The sequence below is a fragment of the Spermophilus citellus genome, assembly GCF_964194105.1.
Source record: "Spermophilus citellus genome assembly, chromosome: 13".
Classification (NCBI taxonomy): Eukaryota; Metazoa; Chordata; class Mammalia; order Rodentia; family Sciuridae; genus Spermophilus; species Spermophilus citellus.
The window spans coordinates 90,581,386-90,606,629 of record NC_138193.1 but is presented as its reverse complement, the minus strand read 5'-3'; positions in this window follow the sequence as shown (position 1 = coordinate 90,606,629).

The following is a 25,244-nucleotide window of genomic DNA, read 5'->3' as shown; positions in this document are numbered from 1 at the left end:
TGGATGCTAACACACAATGAGTAGGGGTGAAGAATATAAATTCATTGGATTAGACAAAGGGGAATGAGAGGAAGGGAGGGGGGATGGGAATAGGAAAGACAGTAGAATGAATCTGACATAACTTTCCTGAGTTCATATATGAACACACCACAGTGAATCTCCACAGCATGTATAATAACCATGAGAATTGGATCCTAATTAGAATAAATTATGCTCCCTGTATGTATAATATGTCAAAATATGCTCTACTGTCATGTATACCTAAAAAGAACAAACTAAAAAAATTTTAAAAATAGCCTCCCAAATACTTTACTCCCTCTCTGGCCCCTCACTGATCCAGTGATTGCAGAGCAGTTGGAGTGATCATCAGAGCATATGCATCCGGTCATGTGACTTCCTGGTGCAAAACTTTCCATGGTTTCCCACATCTCTCAGAAAACATTCAAAGTTCCTTAGAATGGTGGCATCTTATTCCCTGATTCCTGTCTCTCTCTTCTGCATTCCTCTTTCTTCCTCATCAAATCTATCATCCTGGCTCCTTTCAGTGCCTAGAACAAATCAAGCTATTTCTAGTTGCAGGGCCTTTGCGTCTGCTGTTTTCTGTGCCCCAAAGTGCTCACATAAGTCAACCGTTGTTGTCATATAAGTCTCAACTCAGATGTCGCCTCCTCCCAGTTTTCCCTCACCATTTGAAAAATTGACACTTCCTGTCATCCTGTCTTTGCCCTATTCTTTCCTTTATAGCTCTTGCTAAATGTGTGATTATGTTACTTGTTTGCTTGTTTATTGTTTTCCCCATAACTTCATAGATCTCATGACAGTATCCTCAATGCTTAGCACAGTGTTTGTCCCAAAGCAAATGCTCAACACATGTTTGCTGAGTGAATGCATGAACAGAAGATTCTTTAGAACCTTGAAATTGGCCTCCTTACAATTCCTGCTCTTTGTTCTGGCTGTTTTCCAAAGCAATGTAAGATGGTTCTACAACTTTGTGTATGTGGTCATATTTCAACTCTTTGATATCCTTAGGGCACCTTATTTCTTTTTTTATTAATTTTTAATTATTTTATTTTATTAGATATATATGACAGCAGAATGTGTTTTGATTCATTGTACACAACTGTGGTGCAACTTTTCATTTCTCTGGTTGTACATGATGTAGAGTTGCACCATATGTGCAGTCATACGTGTACCTAGGGTAAGGATGTCCATCTCATTCCACCATCTTTCCTGACCTCATACCTCCTCACTACCTTCCCTCCCCTTTGACCCAACAAAGTTCCTCCATTTTTTCCCACGTATCTCCCGCCCCATTATGGATCAGATCACTTATCAGAGAGAACATTCGGCCTTTGGTTTTTTGGGATTGGCTTACTTCACTTAGCATGATATTCTCCAACTCCACCCATTTACTATCAAATGCCATAATTTTATTCTCTTTTAATGCTGAATAATATATATCACAATTTCCGTATCATTTGTCTATTGATGGGCATCTAGGTTGGTTCCACAGTTTAGCTGTTGTGAATTGAGCTGCAATGAACATTGCTGTGGCTGTGTCACTGTAGTATGCTGATTTTAATTCTTTGGGGTATAGACTGAGGAGTGGGATAGCTGGGTCAAATAGTGGTTCCATTCCCAGTTTTCTAAGGAATCTCCATACTGCTTTCCAGATTGCCTGCACCAATTTGCAGTCCCTCCAGCAATGTATGAGTGTGCCTTTTCCCCCACATCCTCACCAACACTTATGGTTGTCTGTATTCTTGATACTTGCCATTCTGACTGGCATGAGGTGAAGAGACAGCCTACATTTTGGGAGCAAATTTTTTCGGCACGCACATCAGATAGAGCAATAATCTCCAGGATATATAAAGAACTCAAAAAACTTAGCTCCAAAAAAGCAAACAACCCAATCAATAAAGAGGCTAAGGAGCTGAACAGACACTTCTCAGAAGAAGAAGTACATTCGATCAACAATTATATGAAAAAATGTTCAACATCTGTGGTAATTAGAGAAATGCAAATCCAAACTACTCTAAGGACACCTTATTTCTGTGCTGTGTTCACCTCACAACCTCTGCTTGAATGGAGGCTTCCAATGTTCTCATCCTGGAAATCATTCTTTTGAAAGACTCCAGTTTGGCAACAGCCCTCATAAAAAATCAGATATGTTCTGACCACTGCAAAGCCCAAGAGGACTTACCCTCTGGATCTGTAGTTTGCAGGGTCTATTGTCCCCCCCCCCCCAACATACTGCAAAGTAGAACATTTCCTGGGGTTCTGAGCAGCGTTCCCATTGTCCATGATTTCTCAAACTTAACTGCTAGTGGCTCTGAGATTACATCTGTGAATTTCTTTTGTACTCTGCCCTGTAATTCGTCTGCAGCTGGGGGTTTGAAAAATAACTTTTGCTTAGTTTTTTCCTTATCCCCTATCTTATTGTGGGCTCCCTTTTCCTCTTTTTATGGTCTCCTTTGCTGCACATTTAGGATTCAGATTATACTGTCCTTGCTGCAGAGGATGGAATTTGAGTGTTTGGTACTTGGGGCATTTCTCACCTCCTGACATTACACCCTCTTCTTGAGCCTGTTCTTCTCTTCCTTCTGCTTTCCTTCTCTCATTTTTCTTCTTTTGTTCTCTCCCCTCTCCCTCCCTCCTTCACTCCCTTCTGACCTCTCATACCCTATTCTCTTTTAACTGAACTTACCGTGAAGCACCTTGTTAATCTTCCTTGTTTCTTGGATTTTCCATTAGTGTGGCTTTAGCTTTCCAGAAAAACCTTCATTTTTTAAATTTGGTTTTGGGATATGTGTCCTTCATCATAGATTGTGAACATGTCCTTTGAAAATCAGGAGTTCATGAGAAAGTTCTCTGCGTGGCCACACTGGCTTATGAGTTTACTGATCCTTCTCCTTTTCGCTGGGATTGTTCATTATTACATTGCCTTGGAATTCATGTAATGCTGCCTTTCCTTGCTCTTATGGACTCCCAGAAGACCTGGTCACATTCTCCCAAGGTCCCTATAATTTCTATATTGAAACCAGTTCTTTCTCATTGGTTAAAATTATATCCAGAATACCAGTTTCTCCTTTTATCCAAGAGCTGATATTGTTAGCTAGGAATGTCAAAATTCTTTTTATAAGCGACTCTATCCATTTTTATAAGCTAAACTATTCGTTGGAGGTTAGCAAACTCTAACCTCCAACAGATAGCTAAGTCCTTTTCCCTGTCACTGCCTGCTTGGAGTTATATAGTCTCCTTCAGGAACCTAGTCCACCCCTGGACATCTTTGGCAAACCCTCACCCTAGAAAAACTCTAGTTTATGTCGCACCTGCAATTCTAGCCCGCTTCCACCTCCATTGAGATACTCTCTATACAGGAGCCTGATACCTTTGACATCCACTTTTCACATACAAGAATGCTTCTTCCTTTTTCTTTTTCTGCAGGAGTCCCCTCTCAGCTCCCCGAAAGTGCCACACTTCTTATGTTAATATCCCAATTTTTTCCCTTGCATCTCATGCTTTGTGAATCAGTGTTGGGTTTTGTTTTTTGGAGGTGGGGGTGGGGGACCAGGGATTGAACCCAGAGGTGCTTACCCACTGAGCCACATCCCCAGGCTTTTAAAATTTTGAGACAGTATTCTTGCTAAATGCTCAGGCCTCACTAAGTTGCTGAGGATGGCTTTGAACTTGTGATCCTCCTGCCTAAGCCTCCCAACCTGCTGGGAGTACAGGTGTGTGCCACTGTGCCCAGCTAGTGTCAGGTTTTTTAGTGTGTAAGGGGTTTTCCCTGATGAGTTTCTTTCAGTTTCAACTAAGAACCGTGAATGAGGTAATCCCCCAGGTTCTCATTCTTCTCATGTTTGACTATCATGTTCTCTTATCTTTGAGAAGACTGATTTATTAGTGTTCCATCCTCTAAAATGTCTTTATTTATTTTGCTAATAATCTTGTATATGGAAAAACCTTCCTCTTGGGCTTCATCTGCTCCTCTGCCAGCTAACAACCAAAATAACTGGTGATCACCTCAGGAACAAATATAATGCCTCCAGCTCAAGATGGCAGGAAAAAGATTTATAGATATCAGTTTGGCAGACAGTGTGATTTTGATAAAAAACTACACAACACGTACAGACACAGGAAACCAACTATAATAATAGCCACATGCAGATTGTAACGTGGCCCCCTTCGCAGTATAAAAAGAAGCTTCTGCTTTGTCCTTGGAGTAGAGAAAGTGGCTGCGAGTAGGTGAGAAGCAGGTCCTAGGGAGGAAGAGGGATTGGACTAGAGATGGTGGGGTGTGGAGAGGGCGGAGGCCTGCAGATTCCCCCTCCACCATCCTGTCCATCAGATGAACCTCATTGTCCCTCTGGCTCCCTCGGGGTCAGGAGGGAAGTCCTCTGCAGATGCTCTGACACGCCTCCCCTCTGCCTGCAAGGGTTATGTCCCACCCATATGCATCCCATATCCTGCTCTTCCCACCTTGGTGGCTTCCCAGGGACAAAACTGCTTCCTCTGCAAGTTGCCCAGGCCTGTGTCCACTTCCTGGCCACTCCCACCCAGTCTCCTTTGCTCCTCCTGAATCTCTCTGGCAGCCATGTTTGTCCCACCTTGCCTCATAACTTACACCTGAGGATGCAGAACTGGGGGGTGGCAGATGATTTTTGAGGCTCATTAAAGGCCCGTTTGAAGACAGTGTGATGTGGGCAGTCACAACTAGAGGCCAACCTGGGTACTGATCCAAAAATTTCCACTTTTCCAACACTCATTTAATCATTCAGAGTCTCAGGGTCCCTGTGTACAAAATATGGATAATAAACTTCAGTGTGCATACAGACGGCACACACACACACACACACACACACACACACACACACGCACGTGCGCGCTTGCGATTCCTGACACTCAATGTATGCTCAACAGATGTATCAATGTTTCCTCATTTACAAAAAGGATAAAATGGCACCTACTTTTTGAATTTATTTAGAGGGAAGATCAATGGGAAAAACAAAGATGATAAATTGCATTCATATTTAACTGCTGTTGTGGGGGAGCTGTGTGGGGTTTTGAGGGTTGTTGGTTATGACGATTAACTTTGGAGTCATATTAAGTTTGAGAGTGGTTCTGTCACTAAGGAGTTGTGTGATGTGGGGCAAGATACTTTACCTTTCTAAGCCTCGTTTTCCCCAATGCTACAATAGGGCCAATTATAAACCCACACTATAGGATTGTCAGTGTGAACCAGCTGACCTGTGCCAAGTGTCCCATCCTTCCTTTGGTGAGGGCTTCAGAGTTGTTGTTACTGTTACTAGTGGTGTGGGTCATTTTATTCTTCCTGCCTCTCTCTCCAGCTCTGGGTCAGGAAAGACTTTAGTTGCCTGGTGGGGCAGAGAGGAGGACAGTGAGCCAGAAGAATCCAGGAGGCGAGAGAGGGAAGGGCAGAAATGTCCAGGTGGGAGAGGAAGTAGCTTAGTCGGGGTGGGGTGAGCATCTGGCTGATTCTTGTCTTAGGCCTCTGCATCACGGTTCTGGGCTGCAGACATTTGCTCCAGGGCTGTTCCACCTGGATCGCATTGAGATTGTGCAGCCTTTGCCTTCACTCAATGTTTTTCTGTCCCAGTAACTATATAAATGTTCCATTTGTGATGTAATTGTTCTGCTTCAGATTTTCTTTCCTAAACTAAAAACTTGGGTTATCCAAAACATGCACAACAATGGCTTGACTGTAACGCTTGTGTGATGAACTTTTTATTTCCTGTGGTTTACATTTATTTTTCCTCTTGAGTCGCCTGCTTTCCGATTCTAGGTGGAGGCTCCAGAGGGCAGGGGTTGCATTGAAGAGGATGGAAAGATGCAGAACATTACTTTTGTAAAAAAAAAAAAAAAAAAAAATTCCACTTTCTGGAGAGAACTGGTTAGCATAAGCTAAACAGAGGCAAATTTTACTTGTTTGGAAATATAATCATGATCCTTATTTTGGTCATTTAAAATTCTACAGAGAATAACCAGATTCTGCCAAAATCACTTTTTTTGGGGGGGGGGGGAAATCTATGGCATTAGCTGCTTATGACAGTGACTTCTCTTAGGAGCCATTGAATTCACCTCCTACTTCTTGAGTCTGCTGATAACTGCATGGGGGAGCGGGGAGGATTCAAGAGAGGGGCAGAGTTTAACTCTGGCATTTTAAACAGAAAACAGACTGTATCTTGTTCAATGAGGAGATGAGGTAGAGCATTAAATTATGCAACGTGGTGAAGTGAAGGGGAGCGTTTTCAAAGCCCAGGGTGTGGGGTCAAGCCCCATTTCTCCTATTCACTTATTTTTACGAGGTGTAAATCTCAGTGTTCTTGACCATAAAATGAGAAGATAATGCCTAGATAGTAGGAGTGGCCGAGGCTTGGCAGACACTGTAGTGCAAGTGACCCTCCTCTTGAGCTATTGGTATGAGTGTGGGAACATATATGAGAATTTACCTTTTCTGGCTGAAAGAATAAGAGGCCTTTCTGGCTCTCCTGGAATTAGGGGGCCAGGAGAGATGACAGGAAGACAGTGGAAGGGCAGGAGGGCATCTGTGTCCATGTCCTTGTCCCCATCCTGAGTAGAGGTTTCTGTGTCCCTCCTCCCAAGTCTGATAAAGTGGGGTTTGGAGTAGAGCACAGCCTTGGGGCCCAGGTGACAAAGTCTCTCCCGAAGATGGGGCAGAACCACTATTCCCTGATCCACCACAATCCTGTGACACCCAAGGGCTCACGGCCAACACTAGCAATAAAGTGCTGCTGTCTAGTGGCTTGTGGGCCACCAATGGATAGTGACGAATACAGGAGACAGAACACCATGTGTGGACTTGTTCATGTCTAATCAGAGACACCTCCCAGGACACAGAGAAGGCCCTGGAGGGACTTTAGGTAATGGGGGGTGGAGAATCAAGGCTCTTGAGGGCCACCTACACTTTTAGGCCTATAGGTGGAGCCTGATCGTAATGGGACCTCGTGAGTCGGTGAGGCCTGGGGTCACTTAAAATACCTGTACCTTATAGGGTTTGCATGTGGCTTAAAATAGGGCAAGTCCACGGGAAAGTACTTTGCACATATTAAAGTGCTGTAGAAAAGTGAGGGATTGGTATAAAGGATAGGGCCTCCTGGAACCCAGTGAAACCTGATGGTAGGGTATTCCTGGTGGCTCTGCCAAGCCAGATATAGGTTGGAAGTAGCAGGTCTGTGGGACATAGAAATGCCTCCCAAGGAAACCTGAGAGATTTTACTGTGCACTTGCTATGCCCGTTTAGGTTTTGAAGACAAATAAGTCTCAGTCTTTGCTTTTCAGGAGCTCACAATCCAAAGAGGGTCTCTGTTTCCAGACTCCCACATTCTAAGGCCTGTGGATGTGAGTGAGAGACAGACCTCAGCCTGGCCAGATCCAGGTTGTGGGGAGATCCCTGGGTCCAAGCAGTCAAGGTAGGAGGAGCACCATTGCCCGCTGCAGCTACACCAGCAAGGCTGCAGCTACACCCCATCAGCAGGATGCAGGTGGCAGAGCAGAGTTTACAGTCACTAAAGGGCCACCCACACACTTTTAGCTAAGATAATTCATCTTTTCAGCTTCAGACCCTCATTGTGGTTCCCTAACCTTTCTACAGAAAATCACCAGCTTCTGCCAAAGTTGGTTCATTAATACAATGAGCTGTCCAGCAAGTATTTATTGAGCAGCTCTTGGCAGGGTGATGTGTCATTCTTCAAGCTCATCACACACAGACTGGACATGCTAACTGTCCCCAGTGACCATCAGTTGGTTCAGGGATTCTTATATTAAATTGGAGCCCCCAGAGAAGTTTGTTAACTGGATGCCTTGAGTCAAGGATGGGCCTCTGTCCTGAAGGGCCTCTGTCCTGAATAGGAATGCACCTCTATCAGCCTTTCAGATGGGAAAGATGGTTCTGTGTTCCCTGTGATCACTAGCATGCAGAGACCTGTGGGACATCTCAGAGGAGGCCTTCAACCCAATTTCACAGGCATAGTGAACAAGTGCGAGGCCCCAGGCATGCGTGGGCAGATCCAAAGAGGAAAGAGTTGCTGCTGTCAGGAGCTCATAGCTAGCTGCAGGGGTTAGCAAAGTACGGCTTGTGGATCCAATTTGGCTTACCACCTATTTTTGTAAATAATGCTTTATGGGAATCCAGACAGACCCATTTGTTTATATGTTGCTTATGGCTGCTTAGCATCCACTCTAAGGGTAATCTTAAATAGCTGAGACTGTGTGGCCCACAAAATTTAAAATATTGACTCTATTGAAAAACTTTGTCAACCCCTGGTCTGTGGAGAGAACAGTCATGCCTAGTTAACTTTAATTGTTGTCTGAAACATTTTGAAGAGGCTCCATGGTGTTGGTGGTGGTGAGTGGGGTGATGGCTGGTGGCCACCCAGAGGCATTGATAATGACGGGAAGGCCAGCCCTCGACCTTGTAGGTCCAGAAACTGGACTGTAAATTTACCTGAGAGAGACCATCATGAACTATCTGACACCCAAATCACAATGATGTACAAGCTAGAAAGGCCTGAGCTGTGGGTTTGCCCTTTCAGGGACCGGCTTGATTTCTACGGGGTTTCCCATTGGACATCTGTGGCATGTACCCTTGAGATTCTGGGATAAGCACAACAGACAAGAAGCCTCCAAGATAGATCAGATCAAGGTGAGAGCCGAGGACAAAATGGCCCCATGCCTGGCTGGATGATACCACTCCAGTGCCTAGAACCTTACTACCTTCAGAATAAAGCCCAAGCCACCTTTTACATTCTGATCTACTTTCCTTGTCACTTCCTATAATCCTTCTGCATAGCCCCCACTCTGCTATCCTCTGACCTTCCATCTCTGACCCTAAGGGCCCCACCAGGCATCTGGCTGGTCAGCCCTCCCCTTCATGCTGCCCAGGACTGCTCATGACCCCCAGCAGCACGGTCCTCTCTTGGAAAAGAGGGAAGTGCTAGAACCTCCTTCTTTGGAGTCCAACCCCAAGCTTTTGCAAAAGCAGCTTTTCTGAAGCCACATCCACAGCCTTTGCTAAGGGCCACAGCTGGGGCTGGTAAAGGTGTTGTTCCGTGAGCCTCGCAGGTGCTTGTTCTTTTCCATTACATGCTGTTTTTATGGGTTCTCTCTAGGAGGGAAACGGTGCCTCCCTTGGCTCAGATTCCCGAGGGCCACCTTGTTGTCTCCCTTGTCCACCCACCTGCACCTGCTAGCCGGGGGATGCGCTCTAATGGAGGCTGGTCAAGATGCTATCAGACCCAGAGGAGAGGGACATTCATCCTGATTGAAGGTTTGGGAAAAGGGTTCTCATAAGAGGCGATGCCTGATATAGGCTCTGCGGGGGAGGAGGGAGGCAGTCACTGGGCAGGGTGACGGGAGTGTTGACCCACCAGCCAGAAGCCGGTGGGGCCCTAGGAAACAGGCACCGAGGGTAGCAGAATGGGGCTCTAGGGAAGGGAGGCGAAGCGGAAAGATCAGACTTGGAGGAGCCACGTCTGCAAGGAGCCTGGTGCGCTTGGGCTTAATTCTAAAGGCAATGGGAACATTAAAAGTGTTTTTTGTCAGGAGGGAAAATATTGAGTTCCAAGGCTTAGAAAATAAATCCAGCCATCAGGGGAAGTGCAGATTCACACAAGGAAATTGCCAAACCCCCAGGGTTTGGCAATGGTCATGGCAAGAAGTGGATCAGGTGAGCCGTGGGAATGGAATAGAAAAGAGGGATGTGGTTCCTGAGAGATGGCAACACCAGGTAGGAAGCTGAGCTGCGGGGAGTCAAGTGTCCTCTGAGCTTGTGTCTGGAACATCGAGGGCGTGGCACTGGTGTTAATTGAGTTGGAGCTCATAGGAACACTGACTGGGAAGAATATGATGAGTTTGCTTTTGGACAAGTTGACTATGAAGTGCCTGCAGGTCCAGCTGAAAAGCAGTTGGAGGTGCAGATGAGAAATAAAAGATGAGGTAGTGTTGAAAAGTTGGGCTCGTTTTCAAATGAGTGTTAGCTAAAGCAAAGGAAAAAAGGTCCATCCAGGAAAGAAGTCCAGAATGATACACCAAGTTAACTGAGAATGTCCTCATTTAAGGGTGAAGAGAAGAAGAGGATCCCACAAATGAGACCGAGGAACTGTTCATTTGTTCATTTATTCATTCAACAAATGTTTATTGGGCACCTTGTATGGACAGGTCCTGGCACTAAGGGTGCCCTGCCCTCCAGAACCTATAGTGCAGCCCTGGAGAGAGACCAGGAAAAGAGGGGAGTCAGCAGAACAGGATCTGATGGTGTTGACTGCAGGGGAGGCTTAGAAGTGGGAAAGGGGGAGACAAATGGCAGGGGAGAGAGGACAAAGGCACAAAATGGCTCATGTGTCTGACTCAGCCCTGAGTTCTGTCCCCTCACCCCAGAAGGGGGAGTGAATGCCCACCCAGTCAGGTGTACCTCCATCTCCATAGCAACCTCTGAGTGTTGCACAGTTTTGAAACTTTAAGTGAGAAAGTTACTTTACATCAAATAACCTACTAACTTAGGCTGGTGATTTTCCTGTCTCTTAGAACGTCCTCTCAAAGGCTTGAGGTTTTCTTTTTCCAGAATTCATTTTTCACACATTTTTCATTTATTGGGATTCTTGACCAAAATTCATATAAATGCACACAGTACTAAAGACATGAAATTATTCTGTTATCTGATTATAAAAGTACTCATTGTAAAAAAAAAAAAAACAACAACTGAGAAAGTAGAAAATACAAATCACTGCCTTCCCATCACTGTTAGTATTCTGATATTTTCTCTCCTTGCTAGGCACATCTTGCTACATTAAATATATTTACTACTGTGTGTTTAGAATTTTGTATTTATTTTGTTTGCTAATTAGATCATGGGCATTTCTTTACCTATGTCATTCAAATAGTTATAAAACCACTTCATGACACGTATGCTTCATGTTTTGACATTCTTCTATTTTAATGCAATTGTTCACTTTGATGCATATTTTTTTTGTCCCTGAATCTTAAAAATAGATCCATTCACACTTCAAAACTATCTTTGTATTCACTTTTCCTAGAATTTTTGTGTTTAATTTAACAATGTCTCATACATTTCAAAGGTATGATTAAAAGCATCTCGTCTTTTATCTCTAAAAGCAAGTTATTTTGAATTATTATCTGATTATCTTATAAACTCCATTATTAAGAAATTTGAATCAAACTTAAGTAGTGACAAATTGCATTTATTTTTGTACTCAGGCTTAGTGTTTCCTTAAATTCCACATGTATAATACTGATGGAACTCTTTTTTCTGAGTTTTAGATTTGTCTGAAATTATGAATTTCCAACTATTTCTTTTCTTGTTTCTCTCTTCACACTGAATTCTTTGACTTAGTTTTATTATGGTATATCATTTTTTATGAGGATTCAGTGGTTATACCAGAAAGCAATCAGGAAGTTATTTATTTATTTTGCTTGTTGGAAAAATTCATTTGCCTTCTGTAGTTTTTTCCATTGTTTGATTTTCCAACATTTGGTGTACTTCTGTTTAAAGCATGTTTCTTGTAAGAAAAATATGGTTCAAATTTTAAAAAATCATATTTTAACTGGTAAGTTTAACTCATTTTTATTTATTATGATCATTTATGTACTGTATTTACTTATTTTTTTGATACTTGTTTCATGCTATTTGTCCTATAGAGTTCTTATTCCATTTTTCCCTCTAATATTTTAGAACTTATAGCTGCCAGCCTTTTTAAAAAATTTTTATTTTCTCAGCTTTATTGAGTTTATATTAACAAATAAAAATTGTATATGTTTAAGGTGTACAAAGCAATGCTTTGATGTAAAAATGCATTGTGAAATGAGTTAATCAAGCTAATTAACATATGCATCACACATATGGTAAGAGCATGTAAGATCTATTAGCAAATTTCAAGTGTACAGTGTAATATTCGTAAGTTACCTTGCAAGATTCTTACAGTTACCATATTATATGTTAGGTCTCCAGAAATTGATATTAAAATAGGAAGTTTGTCCCCTTTGAACAACATCTTCCCATTGTCCCCACCCCCTGGCTCCTATTAACCACCTTTCTACTCTGTGAGTACAACATTCTAATTTCTCGGAGTTTGGCTGCCAGCTTTTTAATGGTTAAAGTTATTCCCTTCCTCCGAAAACTTAGCATTTTAACTCTTTTGCCTTTTATGGGATATTATTGTCCAGTATTTTATTTCTATTAAAAGTGTCCTGTGAAAATATGTCATATTCAGAAGAGTATACAGTATGGAAATGTCTACTAGAATGTGAACTCTACCTTAGAAGCTCAGCTACTCCACCTCTAATTTAAAGAACTTCACAAGTTATATACTATTATTAGTGTTACTCTTTATTTAATTTATCCACAAGGTTACTATTCTCTTTGACCACATGGTTATCATCTTTCTTGCATCTGACATCTTCTGAAGTCCTTTTCCTTAATTCTGAGGTATATATCCCTCAGTGAAGGTGTTCCTTCACTGAGGATCTGTTGATAATAGATTATCTTGGCTTTTATTCATATGAAAATATTCTGTTTCATCTTCACTATTAAAAGGTAACTTTTGCTAACTATGCAATTATAAATTACCAATTATTAGTGTCTCATTATTTTGAAGACATTATCATGTAATCTTTTTGATAGATTTTTGATAAGAAGTTAGATGTCAAGCAGGAAGCTGTCTCTTTCCTTTAATTTAAGCCATTCCTTTTGTACTTTACGTTGTTCAGTTTTGCCTGGAGAATAGATGTGAATATTTTTCTGGATTTTTTTTTTAGATTCGTAGATATTATTGAATATTGTTTCAATCTAATTCTCTCTAGTCACTCTTCTAGAACTATGATCTGATGAATCTTAGAAGCTCTCAAACATCTCTGAACCTCTCTTTCATGATTTCCTCCTCTCTCTCTATGTATAGGATATTCTAAGTAGTTTTTTATACATAGCTTTAAATTTATTAATAATATTTTTCTGTTCTAATCTGTTCATTAACTCATATTGTTGAATTTTTAAATTTCCACTATAAGCTGGTCATGGTGGCGCAAACCTGTAATCCTAGCAACTTGGGAAGCTGAGGCAGGAGGGTCATAAGTTTGATGCCAATCTGTGCAACTTAGTGAGACCCTATCTGAAAATAAAAAATTAAAACAATATATGTCAAAATTAAAAAATTTAAAAACATATAACATATATATATATAGGGCCTGGGGACTTAGCTCAGTGGCTCAGTGGTAAAGTCCTCCTGGGGGTTCTATCCCCAGTACCAAAAAAAAAAAAAAAGTCACTATATATTTCATTTCCAAAACTTAAGGATCTTCCTTAATATTTATGACAGTATTTTGTTCTTTGATTTTGTTTTAAATTATTTAAATATTGAAAACATACTTAGTTTATATATTATAGCCTGCTGGTCAAATTTGTCACACTTCCTCTTTTTAAAATACAGTTTGCTGGGAACCCAGGCAAGCCCGTTCATTTTCATACTGCCTATGGCTGCTTTCACACTAGCACAGTGAAGCTGGATCTTTTTGACAGAGACTATAGCTTGCAAAGCCCCAAATATGCACGTCTGGCCCTTGAGAGAAAAGTTTGCCAAGGCCTGCTCTAAGTGATAATTCCCAGATCCAAAGCCTGTGTGACTGATTCCCTGCTTGATGTTTCTGCTAACTTGTCTGATGATATCTTACTCCATGAGTGGTCTTGTGAGTTTTTATTATGAGCTCGTTTCTTTTGTTGGTGTATTATGTGTGAGAACTTTATGAAGCTTGCATTAAGACAATATTTTTCTGTTTGTGTTTATATTTGCCAAGTGCCTGGCCATTTGAAATTAATTTGGGGGTGGGGGAGGGTGTTAGAGTGGTTTCAGAATGGGCATAAGATGAACTGGAATCTAGCTGGAGGCCTGATTTGTGGTTATTTATTACCTCTGGTAGTTGGTAGACACTTTCATTTTTTCTTCCAACTAAAATCAAGGTTGAGACACAATTTTTTTCTAGTTCCTGTTGCATGGCAAATATTTTCTAGTTCACTCTTTTACTGGGAATGTAGGCCTTTGGGGGCTCATTCCAACATTTCCATGCTGACACTGCACTGCCTTGTCCCCTACACCCCCAGGCCTTATTAAAACTGAAAGCTCCAATTTACAAAACACCAGAAAATGCCCTTAGGGTCCCCTGTCTGCTTGAGCATTTACCATACTCATTTTGGATCCTGGCTTCTACCTTTTTTTTTGGCTTAAGGAGTTAAGATACCTTAATTTCTTACTAAATCAACTACTCATTTTACCCAGCATTTTAAAGGTGCTTTTTAGAGGTGGATTTTCAGGAGATGGAGTCTGTCATATTGCTGGGAATAAACATCAGGAAAATTTTAAATTAAAAAAAATATACAGTTAAGTTTGGGGATACAGCTTAACAATAACCCTAGCATGCATAGGGCATTGGGTTCAATTCCCAACCCCCAAAGGAAAAAAGGAAGAAAAAAAAAGAAGTACAGGAACAATTAGAGAAATGGAAATAGAAAATTGCATAACACTCTTCTGAGTTATGAGTGTTATCTCTGGAGATAGAAAACCTGGGTTTGGAACCAGACTTTGCCACTTATTGTTGCCAGGGATGACAGTAGACAAATGTTTTCTTTTTAAAAATTTTTTATTTTGTTATGAGACAGGGTCTTACTAACTTATCCAGGCTGGCCTTTAACTTGTGATCCTCCTGCCTCAGCCCCTCAGAGTTGCTGGGATTACAGGCATGCACCTGTATAGCTCACTAGGCAACCCTTTCCTATAAGGGGCCAAACAGTGAGTGTTTTCAGGCTACATGCAGCTACTCAGCTCTGCCACTGTATCAAGCAGACAGCCATGATTACATAATATGTAATGAATGGATGGCTGTCTCTGTGTTCCAATAAAACTTTATTTATAAAAACAGGCAGTGAGCTGGGTTTTAGTTTGTATATCCCAGGTCTTGTGCAAGTTAATGAACCTCTTCAGCATCATTTTTCTTATCTCTAAAATGAGAACAATGATAATACTGTTTCATGTATAGATTGTTGTGAGCATTAAATTAGTGAATTTATGTCAATGCTAGTGTTAGTTTTGAGGCTGCTGATGATGGTAGTTTCAAACAGTTCCTGACTTCCTAAAATTATAAGGGTGTCCTCAGAACATTTGGATATGTCCAATATAGTGTCTGCTGCAACTGATGTCTCAATAGAAAGTTAATGTTCATTGATAGGAACAAACAACCCCCAATCTCAGTGGTTTGAAAAACACAGATTTAAGTCTTGTTCATATTGTATCCATCACAGGTTGATGGGAGGCTCTACTCACTGCGGTTCCTCTAGAACCCAGGCTTATGGAACAGCCGCCATCTTGGAATTGCTGGGCACTACAATTAAATGCTTGGTCTGCAAGTGATGTGTATTATTATTATTATTTTTGTGTGTGCACAATTCATGGTTGGGATTGGTCACATGTTCCTCTCCCACCAGTTTTTGCCCCAGTTGCTATATGTGCTATCAGTAGAAGCCTTTGTTGATCATCCCCTCCAACAGTGCAGGAGCTACAGAGCTCTCTCACCCGAGACCATGCTCATTCAGGGCTGCTCCAGGTGGAAGCATAAAAGCCCAGCCATTTCAACCCAATGTGGGACAATTCTGGTGGCCATTTGAGATCCAGATATCCCTGTGGATTTGGCTCAGCCTGGTGGGCAACTTAAATTCTCTTCTTTCCCATTCTTCTTCCTTTTTTCCACAGAGGTGGTTCTCAGGGACACTCTTTATAAACATTCTGTACACTACACTCCATTTCAGGGTTCTTTTCAGATCACCCTACCTGTGACACTCACCACATGCCCAAGAAAGGGAGAGCTGGAAATGTCTCCTGAGGGGCATTGAGGATTGTCTCACTGAAGGGAACAAAGGTTGAAGATACAGAGAGGGGAGTCTAAAGTCAGAACAATGATAATAGCTAATTAATTGAGTACTTACTTGCTCTATACCATATTAAAATGTGTTGCTCGGATTAACTCACTTAATCCTCACAAAACCCTATGTGTTAAAATAGCAGGTTAGACCAAATCCGCCCACACCCATTCCTTTATGTATTGGCTATGGCTACTTTCATGCTACAATGGTAAAGAGATCGTGTGATCTACACAGCAAAAATATTTACTATCTAGCCATTTTTAGAAAAAAAATTGCTGACTCCTGTTAGATATTGCTTACATTTTATAGATAAGAAAATAGAGGATTACAGAGGTATGTGGTTTATTAAATCTCAGAATGCCATTTTTTGGTTATGAAGGCAAAACATCTACAGAGCGGCTCCTTCTGCGATGGCAGGTGCAGAACCCCCCTGCCCCACACCTGGCCATTTATAGGCCTTTGAAAGTATTTGTGAATAAATATGAATGATTTTCTTCCCTTTCTACTTCCCATGATCCCCCTTAATAAAATTGGGGCCTCGTCTTCCATCTCTGTTCTTAATCCTCTCACAGTCTGGTTCTGTCCTTTACAGCTAAGAGTGTTTTGCAGTTGTGACACTGTGACCTCTCCACCAAGTGAAGAACACAAGAGACTTTCCAATTTTGATATCGTTGAGTGTAAAACTCCCAGAGGATGCTCCATTTTCCCAGAAATGGCTTTTTCTCTTACTGGAAGAGCTAGAGCAGTAAATTTGTAGAAGCTGAGCTGGCTACTAGGAAACCCTTCAGGATCACTGAGAAACGATTCTGGGTGCTGAGCCATAAAGTGATAAAATGAAATGGTAGCCTTGACAGATCCCTTAGACTCGAAGGCTGAGATCTTCTATTTCTAACTACTCTGAGCTGAGAAGTGGTTCCCAGAAGAGCTCTGAGTAACTTAAAAACATTCCCTCATAAAAGTGATTGTTTGAGCGTGACTCAAGAGTTTCATTTCTAAACGCCCATCCAGCTGCTTACTAGATTCATCCACAAAAGGGATGCTCTCAAGTTCACTTCCATGCTTAAGGACCCTACCGGGAGCTGAGGCCAAGTTGTTTGAGTTTGTTCTTCACCAAGCCTCTACTCCCTCCTGGTACATGGATATTCAGGGTTGAATGTTTACAGTTGCTGGTATCTGTGCTGATGTAGATTTTCTGGCAATGATTTTTTTGGCCATTAGTTACAAGAAGACTGTAGAAAGAAATTCTGCTTTTCCATCTCTTTCTCCTGTGCCTTTTTAAAAAAATACATTTTTTTTTAAGTTGAAGATGGACACATATCTTTATCTTATTTTTAAATTTCTATGTGGTGCTGAGGATCTAACCCAGTGCCTCTTATGTGTGAAGCAGGTGCCGCTGAGCCACAAACCCTGCCCATCTCCAGTGCCTTTGAAAGACCCTTTTCCATGCTCTCAGAGAGAATCCTTGAATCTAGTCAGAAATATTAGACCTCTAAGCAAAAATGTCTAAAATTCTTTCCTTATGTTGGGGAGAGAAAAGGGGAAGGAGAGATAATAGGGACTGAATTACAACAAGATATATTCCATGCTTGTCTAAATATGTCAAAATGGATTCTACTGTCACGTATAACTAAAAAGGACCAATTAAAAAAAATTCTTGAAGACCACTTGTCTCCATCCCTGTCTGACTGAAAAGAAAAAAGAAAATCAATTGGCTCTAAAAAATGGCTAGCAAATGGTGCATGGATGAATGAACAAGTCAATAGTCAAATGAATGAATGAAGGGAGGACTCCATCTCCAGACTCTTAAGGCTCTGAAGGCAAGGTTTGTGTTCATGATGAAGAAAAGGTAGTTGGTAGTTTTTTATTTCTTGACTCCCATTACAATTAGGTGCCCAGAGCGACAGAATTGTTCCTTTAACACACACGGAGAGTTTACTCTGAATTGCACAGTGTGTTGCTCTGGGGATAGGAAGCACAGACCTCCGGAAGTGGGGTTAAGGCATGGAAATCAGTGTGGGCAGAGGCAGCTCCACCTGGAACTTTAGCAGGTTCCTTGTACTTACAGAAGAAAACACAGGGGGAACTCTAAAGATGGACGGAGCCCTTTTGGGAAATAGAAATGAAGTGCCACATTGAGGTGGGGGATTGGAAAGGGTTAAGTGTAAAGTTCCTGGCAGCTGGCAGATGTAACCTGATCCCTCACAGCAGTAGCTTTTTAAACCTGGGCTTTAAAACCGGGAAACCTGGTGGAATCTCAGACGCTGGGCTGGTTTTACTGGTCTGCCTCTCTGTTGAGCAAATCAGGCCTTTTTTTCTTGAGCTGTTATTTCTTTGGGGGTGTGAGTTTCCTCTGTGTAGTGCTCAGTTTCATCCATATTATGTTGAGTTTTACTGGGTGCATTCTCATTCTGCCCAGGTCTCCAATAATCCTGTAAATTGAGAAGACAACAAAAAATGTTATAAAAGCAGGGACTATTTTAATGAGATAATTCTGTCAATCTAACAGTGTTTTAATACAAATAAATTATTTCTGCAGATTTTGCAAACCATTAATTCAGGGATAGAAAACTTTCCCCACCCTGCAGAGAGCCACTGCTTGATTTAGTTGAAGCATCTTAATTTAGGTAGGGGCAAACCTTCTCAGCAGAGCCTGAATGCAAAAATGCTAAAGACAGTCAGAATGTCTTGACCAAACCTCAGCAGTTATTAACCATATCTTGCCTTCATTCTGACTTATCTTACGAGGACCATGAATGGAAAAAACATTTTTTCATTCACAAGAAGTGTGTGATCACAAAGCAATTAGGTGCCCAGAGTGACAGAATTGTTCCTTTAACACACACTGAGAGTTTACTATAAAATGCAAAACTCCAGTCCCTGGGATGGATAATATGGGCTGCAAGAGTTCAGAAGAGAAGGTGATAGGGGTTTAAGGTAGTCCAAAGAGCTTCGTGGAAGTAAAGGATCTTGAAATCTATTTTGAAGGAGGAGGACTTGGTTCAGGAGATGAGGGTATCTGAGAATGAAGGAGCAGAGGTTTGGAAACAAAAGTAGTTTTCTTGTATATTTTCTTCTTTTAAAGAAACAAAAGAAACAAACAAACAAAATTAGTGGATGAATGGAGTTGGGATAGAAGGTTTGCTTGGGGAGTAGCCCAAGATTAAAAAAAGGAGGAGTCACCCTGTGAAGGGCTTTGGGTCTTTAAAAAGCAGACAAGGCTAGGAGTTGATATATGGAGATGAAGTAGTGCCCTCATTCCTTATTTTCTTCTAGTTTTTTTTTTTTTTTAATTCTCCAGATAGTGTCTTCATCAATTTGATGGGAGGCAGCATATATTTTGGGGAAAAAATAATATCAGTTATTAACACAGGCAACATTATGTTCTTAGTGCCATCAGGTGAAGATTTCAATGTAGATACAAGCAATAGTGTCAGCAATTCTCACTAGTAATGTCCTGAAACTCAAGGTAGTAATTTCCACAACCTGGATAGCATTGAAGCTGAAGCAAAGCAGGAGTTTCCTTTAAAAATTGGATCACGATTTATAAGTAGCTGTATCTGAGTGGAGAGAACATTATTGCCCATCTGGTTCTCAAACAATCTTGCAGGTGTCTGGACATCTTTGAACGTAAGCAGGGAAACTAGGAAAAGTTCCATCGACTGAATGAAAAGTCAAAGAAGTGTTTAAAACTAAGATACCAAAGTGAAACACAAGTCATCTGGGGGACTTCTGTGATCAAAAGACCAATGTTTTATAGATTTCTTTGTTGAAGTGCATCTTGGTTCTGTGTACCTCCAAGGGTTTTCCAACATACAAACTCTTTGACAGCAGGGACAAATTTTCTGTATACCTCCTTGACTCAGTGAGACTTTGTGAATGTCAAGTGTAAATCAAGTTGCTCGAACAGCTATTTAATTATTAGGTAGTTTCACATCAAATGTTCAGAAGTTCTGAATACATGGACATGAAAAAAATCTCAGCAAAAGATAAATCATAAAATAGATATAGGCTGGCTGCAGAGGTGTTTTGTTGACTTCAGAACTTCATTGTGTGCTACTTAACCTTGATTGTGCAGAAGGCAAGTGACATGGGCAACAGAATAACCAGAGAGGGAAACTGGTGTACCCCAAACTTTATTCTTTGTGAGGCCCTTTTTTGGCTCCTCTAACCTTGTAGGAAGGCAGATAACCCTTTTTCTTCTCATGGGTCTCATTTCCCACCCACAGTCCTTTCTCAATACTTGCAACGCAGGATTTCTCTGCTGTGCTTTGTGTGCACAGAGTCTGTGTTGCCATAGTCAGGCAATCGGGGTGCTCACTGGCTCAGGGATGCTCACTCCAACAACATATTTAACTTCTGCACTGGAAATGGAAGTCTGCTTTGAACTTGCTGCAAGGTTTTACACTGTCTAACTGAAGTCCCTTTTGTTATTCAACAATCAAAGACGCTGTAAAGGAAGGGAAATGCTGGGTTGACCCTCAGTTCTTCTCCTCGTTCCCCTCTCCTGGGGTGCACCTCATGTCTTTTCACAAGGCAGACCTACAGCTTGGCAGACAGGTCCTGGCTCTCCATTGGACGAGTCCCTGTTTGAATTCTTTATCTCTAAAGCTTCATTTTATTTCTATGGAAGCTGAGTCAGTCAGGAGGAGGTCCCGTGCTTCCCATCTCTCTCATCCCTACTTTTTCATGAAATCATTGGAAGTTCAAGAGATAGAGAGCACTCTGAAAGTGAATGGGGTATCCATCTGGGAGCCGCCTCAAGCTGAAGATTCCATCTCAGAGAGCGGGGGACTTCCTTTCTCTGCCACTTGGTCTGAGAATTGGACAGCCAGCCACACTGTGAAGGCACAGGTTTCATTCTGGTCCAAACCTGGACAAGCAGATGTCCAGGCCAGAACTAGCTAGCTGATGTTCAAAAAACAAAACAAAACAAAACAAAGCCAAAAAACCCAAAACAAAAAAACTCCCAGAATCCTAATGAGTAGCCTGAGAAAATATAGCTGCATATTGGAATTCTTCTCTCCCTATGTTTCCTTATTCCCCTCCCTGTTTGCTCCCTGTGTCATTGATTTCTCCTTCCTTTCCCCTTATTCCAATTCGTTCCTCTTCCTTATGTCTACCTACCTTTTTGTCCCTCCTTCTACTGCATACCTGTTTCCTTCAAGCCATCTCTCCTGCTTTCTACCTCGGATCAGTCAGCTTTCTGTCACTATAATGAAATACCTGAGGCAGTCAACTTATAAGAGAAGAAGTTTATTTAGTTCATGATTTTGGAGATTCCAGTCCATCACAGAGCAGTCCAATTTCTTTGGATCTCTGGTAAAGCAGCACATCATAGAGGGAGTGTGTGGTAGAGCAAGCCACTCCTCTCAGGAGCCAGAAAGAAAAAAAAAAAAAAAGAGAAACAGGAGGAGACCAGCGTCCCACCGTCCCCTTTGAGGGCATGCTCCCAGTGACCTAAGGACCTCCTTCAAAGGCCCTTCTTCTAAAGGTACCACCTTCTCCAGTGGTGCCACCCTGGGGAGCAGAACTTCAACCATAGACCTTAGGGACCACAGCAGCCCGTGCTCTCCTCCCCTCCCCTCAACCTCTCTCTTTCAGGCTCCTTCTTCTCTTCCTTTGCGTGCAGCCTCTTAGGTTCCTGCTGCTTCATTTGGTCCTTGTCCCCTCCCTTTCTCTTTCTAAGAATTTCTTGATGAAACTAGAAAGAACTAAAAGGGTCTCCGTGAAATATTTGGCTAGAGGAAAACATGGGTAGAAGCAGCTCTGATCATAGGCAGCCACTAAATTTGATTTGTAGCTGATCTTAAACGTAGGAAAAGATTTTCAATTACAAAACTCATAAAGTGTAAAGATGAGGGAACCTGGCTGCATTCTGAGTCGGACTAATGGTCTCAAAGTGCTTTAAAACGTTTGGCATTTGCCAGCCTGTCTTTCTTCCCCTAATCCTCCAACCCAGGAGTTTTTTTTTTTTTTTTTTTTTAATGGGAAACATAATCCTCTTTTCTGATTCATTTACACTTAGCTCATCTGAGTATTGTTTTGTGAAAACCATCTGAAGTCCAAGAAGTTTTATGAGATCTTTAAAGACTTGGTTTTTGAACCAGGAAGTTGTGGACTGCCAAGATAAATGGACCCTGAACCCTAGGGGGGTTTGGGTCCAGGATCCATGGCATGAAAGTGGGTCTAGACTTGGCAAAGTCTGGTCCCCATGCCTGACCGAAACTGGGCTTTCGCTTTCAAAATTACAGCAGATTCAGTGTCGTCGATGAGTGACCATCTCATACGATAGTATGTGGGGAGCAGAGAACATTTTTCAAGGATTATCTTGCTAGTTTTGTAAATGGCAAGAGGCTTATTTGGAAAACTGACTTTGCTGCAGTCTCCTAGCTGGAGCGGGTTGCTAGCTCACATGCATGTTTCCACGTTAATGGCTCACAGGGGATGATGTTTTAGAGACGGGGTTAACACTCACACTATAGGTTTTTCCTGTTGTTATGTTTTGCAGATGATCAACTGTGATGGACAACAGTCTGTCATAAAGAGAGTGGTAACGGGCTAGAAAGATCCAACTCTGCACTGCTGTGGGTCACGAGAAAGGAAGATTGCACTGGATTTTTGTTGTTGTTGTTTCAGGGATTGAACTAGGGTGCTTAACCACCAAGCCACACCCCCAGCTCTTTTTATTTTGTTTGGTTTTATTTTAGATTTTGAGACAGGGTCTTGCTAAGTTGTTTAGGACCTCACTAAGTTGCTGAGGCTGCTTTGAATTTGCGATCCTCCTGCCTCAGCCTCCCGAGTCACTGGGATTATAGGTGTGCATTATTGTACCAGGCTTGTGCTGTGTGTATGTACGTGTGTGTGTGTATATATATACACACATACACACACACACACACACACACACACATATATATACATATATATTTATTTATTTAAAATTTTAATTATTTTTATTTACATAAAGGGAGCACAATTTCTAAAGGGAGCACAATTTCTACATGATGTAGAGTCACACCATTCATGCAGTCATACCCGTACATAGGGTAATAATGTTCATCTCATTTCACCTCTTCCCCCACTCCGTCTCCCCTCCTCATCCTCTCCTCTGCCCAATACAAAGTCTCTTCATTCTTCCCTTGCCCCTCCCCCCATTATGGATCAGCAACCACTTATCAGAGAAAACATTTTTTTTTTTTTTTGTGGGGGAGAGGGTATTGGCTTACTTCACTTAGTATGTATTATCCAACTTCATTCATGTACCTGAAAATGCTATAATCTTATTCTTCTTTAAGGCTGAGTAATATTCCATTGTGTACATATATCACAGTCATAGTCTCCTTTACTATTGCCAGAACTTTCACTTATCTGACACCTCCCTTCTTCTCTCCTGTCTCTTCATTAATTTGTTAACTCTGCTAGACACCCTCTCCCCACTCCCACCTACTTAAATTGCTGTGGTATAATCCCTAACTGAGAAGTAAAATCTTTGTGGATTTATTTTAGTAACTAACAGGTGGGAAATATTTTCTCTGAGTGCTGTGAATTCTCCACAAGCTGTGCTACGATCCAGGACCACAGAAATCCTGTCCTGCCTTGTTAAGAATTCTATTTTCTCAAAGTATTACTTCATTGGGTTTTTGTTTCTGTTTTTAAACCAGATAGGAAGTTTCTCAAAGACAAAGGCATTATGCCTTATGATACTTTATATCTCCAGAGGCTCTGCTTCTGTGTCTTCTTCAGAGCAGGTGCTTGGTGGATATTTATTAGTTTGTCTTGTATTTTTCATTCAGAACCAGGTGTCTTCTTGACCCTCCTCCTTCCTTAATTTGTCTCAGCTGGTTCACTTTGGCCTAGCTCAGAGACTGACCTAGAATGATCCTGTCCAGAGGGACCCTGGATGTTTTGAGAGCTGTAGACTGTTAGGGCTGGAAGACAATTTCATTTTTATTTTTTTTCCATATTTTATTGATGCATTATATTTGTACATAATGGTGGAATTTATTGTTACCTACTCATATATGCACATAATATAATTTGTTCAATATTATTCTCCAGTATTTCCCCTCACCTTTTCCTCTTCCCACTGTCTGGTCCCTTTCTTTTACTGATCTCCCTTTGATTTTCATAAGATCCCTCCATCTTTCTTTTCCCTTTTTCTTCTCTAGTTAAAGACACCAGGAGGAAGCTGAGGTGCAGTGAGGAAAGGTGAAGTGCCCTGGTCATTCAGCTAATCAGCAGCAGCCTAAGACTGGAACTGAGTGAGGTCTCTTCCCTCTTCTACCTGTTATTTATTCCATGACAGAGGCTCTCAGGACAGTGTTCTCACAGGAAAATGATGTTCAAACATTTTTACTGAGGTCCCCTTCTGCCAAATCAAATACTGGAGTTCTTTCTCCAACATACAGAAAAAGAAATTAAATACAGTTGCTCAAAACATTACAATGATCTTGACATATCATACATTTGATTCAAATTGGGTATGAATTCTTATTTTTCCACGTGTACAGATTGCAGTATCACATTGGTTTTACAGCCACGTTTATACATACAGACATACTAGTGTCTAAAAAAATTTTAAAAAGGAAATTAAATACAGATGAATGGATTTTTATCAATTTTAAATGTCTTTTCCATTGATATTTCTTAAACAATTCTCACCTGCTACCAATTGTCTACTGGCCATTGTAGGCAGACAAGAAAGCAAAGGGAAAGTGACACATAAACATGAACAAAAATCAAAGACTTGGAAATGCACCATTCTTAGAACAAAAGCACCACCAACAAAATAACACCCCCTCCTAAAAAAACCCAAACCCAAAACAAAGCAAAAATTGTTAAGATCAGGCTTTTCTTTTGCATTCATATAGTAAAATCATGCATTCTTCTGGTGACATCGTTTTTAATTCAAGTGTGAGAAGTAAAGATGCTATTATTTCCTGGTTTTCCCCAAAGAGCAACTCTGTCCCCTGGAACATTCTGCCTTCTCCCTTAATGTGATCTTGGATCACCTCCAGGCTGAGTGATTCTTTTGGACTGAAGTCCTGGAAATTGATCTGACTTTGAAAAATTAAAACACCAAAAATGGCTTAAGGGGGTTCTCAGGGATCCTAAACTCTACATTCCCATCCTGCAGGACCAAGGGCAGGGCTGCCTCTGCGGTTTTCCCCATCTGCGCGGGCGCCCCCTGCTGACCACCCTGCACTATTGTACCTGCCGAGCGAGTAGCAGGGTACCAGACAGAGGCTGCTGACCAAAAACTCAGTTACCGGGAGTTTACAGT